Source organism: Ambystoma mexicanum, chromosome 6p (assembly GCF_040938575.1).
Source record: "Ambystoma mexicanum isolate Mex_15411 chromosome 6p, UKY_AmexF1_1, whole genome shotgun sequence".
In the NCBI taxonomy this organism is placed as follows: Eukaryota; Metazoa; Chordata; class Amphibia; order Caudata; family Ambystomatidae; genus Ambystoma; species Ambystoma mexicanum.
The window spans coordinates 1,478,645,769-1,478,659,438 of NC_090935.1; the positions used below are offsets into that span (position 1 = coordinate 1,478,645,769).

At 44.6% G+C, this 13,670-nt stretch overlaps 1 protein-coding gene across 1 annotated transcript in view; it reads left to right on the plus strand.

Moving 5' to 3' along the window:
* The window catches only part of LOC138511068 (uncharacterized), a 3,073,423-nt gene that overhangs the window by 2,782,242 nt on the left and 277,511 nt on the right, over positions 1 to 13,670 (plus strand). The gene's annotated exons all lie outside the window — the stretch shown is intronic.

Below are 13,670 nucleotides of genomic sequence, written 5' to 3' on the forward strand. Positions count from 1 at the left end.
AACCAAGAATGATAAGGAGCCCCCTCACTGCAGATGGAGACTATAAGGACAAGACATTGTAGAAGACACTGCTAGAGTTCTCTTCTTCAGCACATAACATATTGCTTTCAGCCAGCTCTTTAGTTCCTCCACCCTGGAGATGTGCTTGGTGATGATAGACATCTTCACCAAGCACTGGTGCCAGTGGTTTCAGGCCTGGAGCTCGCTGGGGAACTAAGGCCCAGCGTGCTTGGAGAAGCCGGAAAAGTCCACCTCTTCTGACTACAACTGCATGCCAACAGGATCAGTTCCACTGCCAATATTGGGGATTGTTCCCCTCAAGTGGTGTGCAGTTCCATCTTTTAGTGTCCTCATTGAAATTTATTCTGACTCTTGGGGCATGATTTATTGGCAAAAATGGGGCACATTTGTGTTGATAAGGGTGATAAGATCCCTTTTTGATGGAGCCCTTGTCTTCATGAGAGGCGAAATACTTCCCCAAAGATGTTGATGACTTAAATATAGTCCTTACTGTAGTCATTCCCGAACTGGCTTCTGATATTTGGTTTGCCTGTGGTCTCTAGCCGTCCCGGATCTGAATTTCATACAGGCCCCTGCTCATGACCAGCCAGATGCATCCTTTTAGTGGACTATTTCTCAGGTCCTTGACAGTTTGGGTTTGACAGTGTCAACAAAAGCAGTGGTCTGCTTAGCCTGATGGACATCCTGTATTAGGTCCCCCAAAAGAGAATCTTTTCCTATTTAATTGGCAGTTGCTATACCGGCGATAGCAGCAGGAATGAGACCGGCTCCAACCCCTGGACTGAGACAATCCAATAAAACATTGTCCAGCCTCCAAGGATCCAGGCTTTTTGTGCATGCATCCCAATGCTGAATGCCAGTGATTCAGGTTTCCGCTGTTTGTCCCAAGCCACTTTCTCAATTTTGCAGTCAACAGGGAGACCTAATGTTGAATGCTTTTGGTCGCAAGGTGTTTGCTTCAGGCAACCTGACTTTGATGGTTGTGCACACCACCTTTGCCCTGGTCAAGTACATGCACTACTTTTGCAGTCTAATCTCTGACGTTCAGATAATCTCCCTGTGCCAGGGATGAAGGAGGTATTTACCTCCCATGTCAATGATGGGAAGGAAGCTGCCTGTCAAATCCTTCAGTCAGGTATGAACAAGACAGCCTGTGTAGCTAGTGACATGCGTTCGGGGTATGTCATTGGCAAACATTTATTGGTGTGGACATCTGGGTTTGACTCTGACATCCATGATAAGCTTATTCTTGTTATTAGGGTATTTATTGAGTTGTGGCCTAGCTTTGAGAAGCAATGGAATACTTTGTAATCATAAAGAGGAACACATGGTGAGAGGAGCAGAGAAACAAGGAAGTGAGGAGGAAAAATCAGAGGGGGAAGGTGGGAAATTTGTCAGCACTGGATCTACAAGCAATAAGTGGAGGAACCAATGAGGATCAGATCACCCAGTAGGGTGGGAGTGGAGGTTGTGTGGAACTAGGTGTTGTCGCATAACCATTCCTTTAAGAGGAGGGTCTTGAGCTTCTTCCTGAACTGTAGAAATAATGGGGCGAGTCTGATGTTGACGAGTAGGAGGTACCAGAGTCTTTGGGTATTGACAGAGAAGGCATGTCTTCTGGTTCTTTCCTTCCTGTACCAGCAGAGTTCAAGTCTGCACATGTCCTTAATTCTGATGGATCATAATCCTCCAGGGATGCAGAGTTTCTCAGTGAGGTAGCTTGGGGACTTTAGGGTGACAGCCTTGTAAATGATGTAGCAGGATTTAAAGATGATATGTGCTTGCAGTGTGGTCCAGTGCAGTTCATTGAGGGTCTGGGTGATGTGGTCGAATTTGTGGAGTCCTTGATGAGTCGTGCGGTAGCATGCGGGACACATTGCAGGGGTGCTAGGGTAGTCAACGGAAGGCCTTCCAAAAAGGCATTGCGACCATCCAGGTGGGGATGACCAAGGCTTCGACAGCAGATATGAAGTTGTTTTCTTGGATAATGGGCTTGATTTTCCACAGGAGAGAATGCTGGTACCAAACTGTTTGCTTTTTTCACGCTGTGTGCTGTTTGAAGGAGAGGGGCCTGTTGATGTGAAACCCAAGGGATATTGTACAGGTAGTCAGCTGCGGTGTGAAACCCTCAAGGAGCATAGCAGAGAGCCAGGTCTAGTTGTCAGTGTTGTTGGTAAGGAGTAGGAATTCAGTTTTGAAGGGGCTGAGCTTTAGGTAAGCGCTGGACATCCGCGATTCGATCAATGAAAGGCAGGCCTCAGCCTGTGGATATCTTCAACAGAGGAAATCCTAAGGTAAAGCTGTCTATCATCTGTGTATTGGTGGATGTGGATGCTGTATGGAACAACAAGGGTACCAAGTAGTTCCATTTAAATTTCGAAGATCATGGGGGAGAGGATGAATCCTTGCGGGTGATGGGTAGAGTTGGTGGTCTGGAGTAATCCATTATTCCAAACTGATGGACATTAACAAGGTACGATTTGAACCAGCTGAGGACAATCGCACTGATACCCATATAGCGAAAATAATTGTTGGTGAGTGTCTGGTGTTCTACTGTGTCAACTGCTGCTGAGAGGTCAAGGAGAACCAGGAGGCAAGGATGGCCATCATCAACGATTTTAAGGGAATTGTCGATCACCTTGATGGTTGCCGTTTATGTGCTGCATCTAAGCCTGAAACCAGATTGGTAGTACTGAGGGAGGATGTTGGCTTCAATGTGCCGGAGGAGTTGCTTGGCTACTGCTTTCTCAGTGATTTTACCTAGGAAGGGAAGATGAGTAGTTGCTGAGATCATCCGGGTTCAGGGTTGGTTTGTTGAGAAGCAGGAGGATTTGTCCAGTCTTGAGGGTCAAGAGCCGGGGTGGACTGGCCTATAGGGAGCTCTGGAGATTTCCTGGTAGTCCTTTGCACACAGGGCCTCTTTTGTGTGATATTTCCAAATGTTCCCATAGGAAAAGGGTTGGACTTGCTGAAAATGTGTAATATAGGGCCGCTTAGAACATCATTTCCAGGGCCTCTTTTGGTTCCCAGTCCACCCCCTGGTCAAGAGTCGAGAGGAGATGGTGCCGTGCGTTAAGGAGCTGTTGATGATTGTCAAGTAAGACAGGAGTGCTTCAGTAGGAAGGGTGTTAAGTACGGAGGCAGTGCAGATTTCATCCACGCATCATGTGGCCCTGAGGGGTGGGTGCTAGGGTATCAGTGAGATCTTCCATGGTGAGTGTCTTGAAAGTTGTCCAGGTAGGGGTGGTTTTGCAAGACGGGATGTGCAGTGTGCTGTCAGTTGTAGCTTTGTCTGTGTTGGCATATCATGCCGATCTTGTTTTTATTTATTTAAAGTATTTCTATGGCGCCCAGAGGCATAGGGGCGCTTAAACATGACAAAACGCACAATCAACAAAGAAATGGAGCAAGACATGGGCCACGGAAATCAAATGCATGCGATGTATGTCTGCAAATCAGGCTGATGAAGAAAGAATTAATGGCACTGGATTTTTCATTCTGCCCATCACTGGTATCAACCTTTTTGGGGCCCATGCGAATGAGACTTTAGAACAGTTTAAACCACTGCGGCCCAACCAAATCCCTTGGTTGAGCCAGTCAGCAACAGCCTGCCTCCACTCCCTCCAGGGATTCTTAATTGTTCCCCCTTTGACCACCATGGCACGGCTTAGGCACTCACCAGAAAGCAGTCCAAGTTGTGCTTTTCCCGCCACAGGAGAAGCAGGGAGCACAGAACAATGGCAGCAGAGTGCGTAGAGTGTGTTTGTGGTGTTGGTTACCCTGAGGAGCTGCAGCAACATGAGTCTTTCTACTACCCTAACCTGGATTGGAGGAGAAGCAGGGAGCACAGAACAATGGCAGCGGAGTGTGTAGAGTGTGTTGGTGGTGTTGGTTATCCGGAGGAGCTGCAGCAACGTAAGTCTTTCTACTACCCTAACCTGGATTGGAGGTGGAGCTCTCTACATCACATTGCACCCGGACACGGAACGTTGCGGAGTGCGTAGAGTTTGTTGGTGGTGTTCGTAGGGTGAGGCGGGGTGAGGAGGCAAGAAGGGAAGAACACTATTGTGATCCTGAACACTGCTACTACCTGTCCCAGCTGTGCCGGACAACTTCCTGCCCACGGCCCCCCCTTCAATAACAATGTTCGTCTATAACACTGTGTCCTCCTCATGTGAGATCCCTCAAATAGCTGCTGCCTCCTACCCGCAGATGCGTCTTCATCATAGATGCTGTAATTCTACGATCGAGGAGCAGGCCGTGCAGGGCAAGCCCAGCGATCTGTTTAACCAAGAACTGCCCCCCTCATTTCCCTCTGACCCAACGCGGCGTTTGTCATATAATGCCAGCAGCCGTGGTCCAAGTGAGTTGACAAAAGCAATTCCTCGAAAAAATGTCAATTCAAACCCCCAAGATCATTCACACACACATACACCTGTGGTTGAGGAGGCTGGAGCCGTTGGACTTGGTAAGATGATCCCGGGTTTCACCTCGAGCTGTGAGGCAAAGCATGGTGCTGACCAAGAGACTATGTGCCAGGGGGAGGGGTCTCCTGAGGTGTGAGCGGATGGTGAGTCAGTGGATTCTTGCTGTGTGGTACAGCCGGAAATCGCTCGAGACTCAGCATGCTCTCCCAGTGCTCCAGTTGTGGAGATGTGCAGCCTAGCGGACCTGGCTTTGTCGGGGGCTGCGATGCATGTGCTCCCGAGGTAAAGCATGGAAAGCCCAGTGGAGTCAATTGATGTTCCCCTTCAGAGAGAACACGTTATGGGGAACCAAGGAGGGTTATTCGATAGCACAACGCAAGGGGTGGGGGGCAGCAGGGCAGGGGAGACTTTTGATGGTGAAGTGGAACAACAGACTCAGCCCGTAACCCATCTGCCTGTGGAAGTCAGGCAGCCTCCTAAACGCGAGCTGGTTGTGCATGGCGGTGCTATGTGTGGTGGCGCCACTGATCTTTTTATGGAGAATGTGAAGGGAGCCAAACAGATCTGGGGGAAAGACAATGTCTTTGGCCCATCAGATGAACAAATAGCTCTTGGTGATATCTTTGATGGCCTAAATTCTGCAGACTGAAAAGCACCCATAAATGAATGCGGCCCGTCAGACCACATTGATCATTTCTGCCCACTAAAGGAAGCAGCACCGAATGGGATTCTTGATGAAGTGATGATCTATGATAACAAGCGGTCCTCACTGGCAGTAGCGGACCAACTGCTGCTTGACCTGACTTTACTTAATAGGAATTTTCAGAACGAGCGAATGGTCAGAAACTCAAATCCCACAAGTGACAACAACATTGAGTCTAACTTAATAAAATATGGAGAAAATATTCAAGAGACATCGTGTTCAATTCAACCCAGAGGAAGTGTGAATTGTCCAACAACTGGTACATCAAAGAGGAGACGTTTGGACCCCATCATAGAAAAAGAGATTCTAGTCGAAACAAATTCACTCCTATTAGGCAACCAACCAGTAATAACTGACAAATCACAACTACGTGATCTGAACACACAGTGTAGTGGCGCAGCAGCCTCATCGGCAGGTGAGTTACTAAAACTACCAACAAACGAAATTGCAGCACTTCCTAAAGCAACAGAATTTGTGTGTGTTGAAACCCAGCCATCGACATCTGAAAACATACTAATGCCTGTAGACCAAGATATCATAAAAGATGGGACAAATAAACATGCTGGTAGTTATCCGATTTTTGAAAATAAAGCGCAGCATTTGTCACAAGGTTTGCTCGGTTCTCAATCAAAGCAGGGAAGTGTAAAAAAAGGTCAAAAATCTGACATGTCAGAAACAAACGAATGGAAATGGCTCTAGGAAATTCCTAAGAAACATAAAATCTTTAAATCTGATGGTTATGACGTTGGCGTTGACAAAAGGGGTTCAGACTACTTGTGGAAAGGTGAATCTAGTGACCCATTCAACTGAAAATGAGAGAGCATCTACGTCAGCCCCAAAGAACACTAAGGATCTTTCAGCAGAACTAATGAACTTATCAATTTATGAGATAAGTGACGAAGACGTCAGCAGAGCTGAGGAGCTGCTAGCACCACAAAATGAACCACTGACAAGCTCTAAAGAGACGAATGATAATAAACTGGCTGAGAACCTAAATCTAAAGCAGCCAATGAACCAGAAAAAAGGACGTCCGGTAGGACCAATTGAATTGGTGACTTCACCTAACCACGATTCTGTAGATCCTAAATACGACGAAACAGATGATATTCCAAGATTCCTAACAATGGAAGAAAGAAGACCAAATGGGCTTGGAAAAGCCGTGGGTGGGCGAGTTGAATCACGTGAGAATGGGACAAAATCAAGGATGGATATGTGAGAAGAAACCGATTCAACCAGTGTGACAAAACATCTGTTGTTAAATCAAACTACCAAACCTAGTGAATGGAACGATCCAAGTCGGACGGAGAAACGTGGAGAGTGGACTCGAATAAATTGAATCAACAAAGAAAATCTGAAAAGGATGATAAGAAAAAGATAAAACCAAACTATTACATCAAATTGGAAAGGAGTTACTGCTCGAACGATGGACTAATCCTGAATAGGAATAATGTAATTGGTTTGTTCCAACATATTCCTGATTTGAGATCAGTAGTCTCGAGTGACATCAAAACAGTGGAATTTGCCAATGAAACACAAACAGGTTGGCAAGTGCTCTGATCACAAACAAATCGAGTTAATGCCCAAAGCAGCCAAGAAATGAGGAGTAAAAAGTCGGATCCTGGAACACAAGAGGCTTTCTCCATCTCTTTCAAGATCAACCCATGGAAATTTTGTATGTGGATATACTTTGCCTACAGGAAACGTGGCTTTCCGAGCAACCAATCGTTGATGATTATGAAATAGCCATGAACCCAGCGATTAGGCATCAAAAGGGAAGACCGATGTCTGGTTTGCTAACTTTAGTACATAAAAGGAGCAGATATCGGATTGAAGACTCCTGCAACAAATCAGCATACATCCAGGTACTAGCAATAGACCCGGTGGAAAAGGATAAAGGTCTTGAACAGAGACTACACATAATAAACATTGATGGGCAACCCAAAGCAACTGGAACCTGGGCTTTTGCAGACATGTTGTGTGAAGTTATTGATGAAATAATGTCAGCAGCGGAAATGCCTAATATTATTGTTTGTGGAGACTGGAATTTGGACCTTGTAGCATTACTCTCTGGAAACACTTCCTCTAAAAAGGTGGAACAACTTTCTGCAAAAAAAAAAAAATTGCAACTCACATACAGGAGGAATTGAACATGAGAGAACTACAGAGATTTAATGGGTTTACACCTGGGGACATTCCTCCGAATCCAACTTGGAGAAGAAACAACCAAAACTCTGTGTTGGATTATGTGTTTGTCTCCAATCCGTTAGCTGAAAAGATATTATATCTGAAGGTTCGCAAAATGTTACATAGCGATCATGATTTGGTAAACATAGGGATAAGAAAACAACTATGCGGTAAAGAAAAAGACACATTTGATCACAGGCTTGAAATTGACCCTAGCCGTAATCGCTTGAGGCTTAACATCCTAAAGATAACAGAACTGACAAGACGAGTTGAACACGACAGAGCCATGGACTATTTACCATTTCTGGAGCAATACAGAGAAGTAAAGACATTCAATGGGAAATCTAACTTCAAACCACAACATAAATTTGACCCATAAATCATGAGTAAAAAACGCGAACTGTGGCGGAACATACATCTACTGAAAAGCCACGCAACTGAAAATAATCAAAGTGAGGTGCTGAAACTTAAGAGGTCATATAATAACTGGATAAAATCCCACAAAAGGTTAATGTACCTAAAAGATGCAGAGATAATGCAACAATGTATATCAAAGAAAACAACAAGAGATTTTTGGGCGTTAATAAATAACACAGAAGCACAACAACAGGCCCTAATAAGTAACATGGTTAGTGAAGCCCAATGGATTGAAAACTACACAGAATTATTCAAGAACCAGGACCGAACTAACCAAGTATTCTTAGATGAGGATCTACCATGGAACATAAGTACTAACAGGCTAGACATCTTAGATAACATCAAAAGATTAAATTCATCGAGGGCTTCCGGACCTGATGGATTAACAAATTATATGTTAAAACAACACCCTGAAGAGTGGGACACCTTTTCTGAATCAGCCTTTAACATTGTCATCAAAGAAAAAAAATACTGACATCATGGAAGAGTGCTGTAATCGTTCAGATTTTTAAAAAAGGTATTCGATCAGACCCAACGAATTATAGATCAATTGCACTCCTAGATGTCGTTGGTAAGATCTTCGCAACACAGCACCAGCAACAACTAACAGCGTGGATCAGACACTCAGGAGCATTCGACATAAGACAAACAGGATTCATCAAAGGTGTTGGATGTAACATGAATTTATTCATGATTAACTCACTTAAAATGGAGGCAATAAAAAAGAACGAAAGCATCTATGCAGCCTTTGTGGATCCTGCACATGCTTTCAACGCGGTGGATCGTAATTTGTTATGGAAGAAACTGAAAGACAAAAACTGCCATGAAGAACTCATTCGTGCAATAAGGCAATTATATACTGATACCAACATAAGAATTCGACTTGATGGAAAAGGTTCTCTGTCGAGGGCAATAAACACAGAACGCGGGGTGAAACAGGGATGCCCTTTGGGTGCAGTCCTATTCAACTTCTTTATTGCAGATGTGGGAACTTCCTTTGACAACATAAAATCGTTTTCGCCAAAAATGAATGCTACCCAAATTGAGTGGATGTTATATGCAGATGATATTCTTTTTACAGATTTAACTGAGATTGGCCATCAGCGGAAATGTAAAGCTCTGCATATTTACATCAAAGCGAATGGTCTGGTCATAAATACCACAAAAACCGAGATAATGGAATTAAAGTATCTGCATGGCCAAAAGAGAGCTCGGAAGGTGAACTTTCAATGGAAAATAGGATCTGACACTCTAAAAAGAGCTAGCCAAATAAGATATCTTGGAGGCATAATAAGCGCTAACATCAATGACGAACCGATGTCAAGAGCTGCTAAGGCAAAAAGCAAACAACTGATCCTAGGGGCTGTTAATTAATAAGAAATACGGGAAATTTACCCTAAAGTCGGTGCTAGACTTCTATAAGCTTAAAGTGGTACCAGCATTAATACATGGGGTGGAGACAGCCTATGGTTGTACATATAAGGTGTGGGAAACGTGTGAATATTCATTCTGGAAAAAAATCCTACACCTTGCCAATGGAGTCCCGAAGGTATGCATTATATATGAACTAGGCTTAATATCAATAACAGCGAAAATTATGTGAACTCACTATCACTGTATGGAAAAATAACGGATCTTAACTCCATATCGCAATTTTGAATACCAAAAATGCGGTTAGTGACGGATGCCCAATCAATTCAAAGCATCTGGGAAAAGAACTGCAAGTCTGTTCTCGAAATTCTAAACACAACTGAAGAAACCTTTTGGTCCAATCCTAATAAGGTCCAGACAAAGCTCTAGCAATGGGACTGGCTTGAAACATGTCATCAAAGATCCCTACATAAATGTATGGAATTGGTACCGACTGAAGCTAAAGCATATAACAATCCTGCGAGCTACATAATAACAGTTTTCGTGATGTCTTTCTGAGATTCAGGCTGAACCAATTCGAAACTAAGGAAATATTAAAACAAGGGAATAAAATCGCAGCAAATGTTCTAACTTGCAGGCTTTGCAAAAATTCAACAGAGACCTTAAAACATCTTGTGGCCTTTTGTCCAGCTTTATGTGACAAAAGGTCATCAAACTTCGGAAAAGAGATTGAAAATGAGCATCCTGAGGAAGCGAAGAATGGTGGGTTGCACTATTTGAAGGCTCAAATAATAAACTGATGTAAGCTAAGATTTATTTCTTGGGACATGTGAGAAACGCACTACTGCCGGTGATCATTGAGCCCGATTAACTTGATGAAATAGTGCATCTTCTTGTTTCTTCTGTTTGACTTATTTCCTTCACTGCTTCTGTGGCCAATTTTTCATATTCCTCGGACCTACACAAAAAATTTAAAAAAATTAAGGACTAAATTTGAGAATTCAGATTGGAAATTGATGAATTGAGTTGTAATGATGATGTAGTGATCGTTTATTTTCTCTTTTTAAAATTTTGTAATAAATTGTATAAAAAAATAAAAAAATTAAAATAAATAAATAAAAAACAATGGCATTGTCTCAGCCACTATCCTCTCTGCAGCACTGGGACCAAAATCCGTCTCAGTTGGCCTTTACCCCAGTCTTTTTCTTTAGTGAGGAGGAGGTTGTCTCTGCATGTCAGAGAGCAGCAGTGCGGCACATCCAACACAGGGGTGTTGCAGGTCGTCTCACACTGCTATTGCTTTTCTGTCCCACTTGGCTGCCATTCTTCTCCTTCAGGCAGAGGCAATATAGCAAACCTCTTGCAAGGAGCGCCCTATAAGTGGTGCTTTATGTAGAGATGGCAAGATTCTGGTATGCCCTTTGTTTTTTTGGAGCCAAAGAAGGACACAGGCCTTTGTTCCACCATGGATGTAATGCTAAGGAATTTGCATCTGTACGAGGACATGTTCAAGATGCTCCAGATCCCCAAGGTCTGCAAAATGCTTGTGTCAATGGCCTCCCTGGGTGCCTCTTTCCACTTGTCGATCCTTCAGAAGCACAAGACCTAGCTAAGGTGGGCCCAATAAGACAATTTTCTGAGGGGAAAACCTCTATGATATTGCTGGCCTCAACTGACAGTGGTCACAGATGCTGCTCATCTTGCCAGTATGAAATGATATGGCATTTATAACGCATCTATACACAAGTGTTTTAAGGCGCGACGAGACGTGGGAGGGGGAACACGGGAAGACAGACAGCGATCTTACTATGCCCAGTGTCATTCAGATCGCGCAAGTTTATGGGAAGGGGGAAAGGGAAAAGATTGTGCCAAGTGCAAGGTAAGTGCAGACATAAGTGCTGGTAAGGGGACTGTGGGGATACAGAAAACAGTCCCCAGGTGCAAGGGTTGCCAGGGAGGCAGTGCAGGTGTGCAACTGGTGGGGCATGGGCCCGAGATCAGAAGGGTGGCCAGGTAACCAGTGCAGTATCGGCCAGGAATTCAGCAGGGGAGAGGGTGAGAGAAAGCAGAAGCAAAGAGGAAGGTTTTAAGGTGCTTCCGGAACCAGAGATGGTTCTCCTCAAGTCTAAGGGAGGCAGGAAGGCTGTTCCAGAGGGAGGCCCCAGCCGAGGACAGAGATCTACCGCCAACTCGTTGCTTGGAGAAGCGACTGACCCTGAGGAAGTTGGAGGTAGATGAGCGAAGAGCTCGAGAAGGAAGATATTTAGGAAGACAGAGTTGAAGGTATTGCGGCCTCAGGCCCCAGAAGGCCTTGTGGACAATGCAGAGGGTTTTGAACTTAATCCTCGCAGCCACTGGGAGTCAATGGAGAGATACGATCCCTGGGCTTGAGGCCAAGGACAAGTCTTGCAGTCCTGTTTTGGATAAGTTGCAGAGGGCGGAGAGTAGAGGCCGTCAGTTTTAGATAGAGGCTGTTACAGTAGTCCAGCCTAGAGAGAACAAGGGCTCTGGAGACAGTGAGCTTCTGGTGGAAGGAGAGGAAAGGAAGAATACCTTTGAGGAGGTGCAGCTGGTAGTGTGACTTCTTAGAGACGTCAGAGATGTGAGGAGAGAAGGAGAGTGTGGAGTCAAAGATGACCCCAAGGTTTTTAGCCTTGCAGGTGGGGGCAGGAAGAGGGTCAAGAGAGGCCGGCCAGAGAGCTGCAGGGAAGGAGGGAGTGGGTGTGCTGATGAGTGGAATCTCAGTCTTACTGGCATTAAGGCAGATGTCATTGGCGGCACACCACTCCTGGATAGCAGACAGACATTCAGAGATGAGAGAGGGAGAGGACGAGGCTGAGGGTAGCCTCAACCCTATGGTGAATGTTGTTGGAGATACTTTGACCAGGAGAGCGTCTGCCTCCCAGGAATGGGAGGTACGATCTGGACAAGATCTCTTACCTTTGGAGAATCTTTCAGGTGGACCATTTGACCTCCATTATCAATATGATAGAATATCAAGAACATGTACCCCACTTAGGTCTCAATGGGATGCATTGATTGTTGAGGGAAGCTTCACTCTACTCTGTGTTCCTGCTGGTTCCAGTCCTTCCGATTGTTCTCAGAAGACTGTAGAACATTGAATCCAGAATTATCCCAATTTCTCCGTATTGGGCCTGAAGAATGTGGTATGCAAAACTTCTGGACATGTCCATCTGTCCTCTTTGTTGCCTACCGACTACGCTGGACCTGCTCTTCCAGATGGGGCCTGGGTTCTCCACCAAGCCTCATTAGCCTCAAACTTAATGCTCATCCACACTGAGGCTGAGATATTAGGAATGCAATTTTCCAAATGACATCTCAATCGTGCTTCTCAATGCCAGGAGACCTGCCACCAAGTTAATCTAGGACTGCAGTTGGTGCAGACTTTCGTTTTGGTGGAGAAACCAAAACATGGACCTTTTTATTTGTCCGACTGCTCCTGTTCTGTTTCATCTCTCTTTTGCCTGGATGGGCCTGTAGATTAAACTGTGATGGGTTAACTGGCCACTGTTTTGTCTGTTATGTAATTTTTAGTGCCAATTGAGTAACAATTTCCTCCATGCAAGTTTGTTGTTTCTGCATCAGATTTAAATCTTGTGTTAACCTTTTTGATAGTGGCTCTATTTGTCCGCTTCATAGTTGTTCTTTGAGCTAGCTTACCCTTAAGGTGATCTTCCTGATGGCCATCACTTCTGCTGGATGGGTGAGTGAGATCCAAGCTCTTTTGTTTAAACCTGTGTACCTGCTTTTCCCTAAGGAGAAGGTGTCTGAATGGCAAGGCTGAACTTTCTTCCCAAGGTCATGCTGAATTTCCATCTCTCACAGAAGATTAACCTTTGGGAGTTCTTCCCTCTGCCTCATCCAACTAAAGTGGGGGAGCGGTTGCACTGCCAAACCCTGAAGATGGCTCTCAGCTACTACGTCTCTCCGGCGGCAGGAAGGACAGAGAGCTTTGTGTTGGTTACACCTGGACTCGTGCTGCAGGGCTGTTACCAAGCAGACCCTGTCTAGGTCATGAGGTGCTTTAGGCTTCCGCTGATGTCAAATTGGGCATCATGAACGCTCGGCAGAGTTGAGTAAATCCAATGCAAATCTGCATGGTGCCCCATTGTTGCAGAAAACATTTTCAAAAGCAGTTGGCGCTGGAAGATATATTTGAAATATGAGACCTCTGTGGGAGAAAGGACTAATCCAAAAGAAAGAACATTTAATAGAGGTAAATAAGGTCTTTAAACTGATAGTGACTTTTCAGTGGGAAACATTTTTTCAAACTATGGTTAATCACATGATCATAAAATATAGCCATGACATAAAATGTGTTGGCTTTGTAAACAACCAAAGATCTGTAATAAATCCAGACTTGTTATACACCCAAAATGAATGGTTTATGGAAGGAAGATTGCTATGTGTTTAAACTAACCCACTGCCAACCAGGAGCATGTGATTCCTTTGCCAGGGATACCCTGTGTTACTTCTTGTATTTCTCAGACATAGACATACTATCTACTCCTTAGAATTAGAAAGCA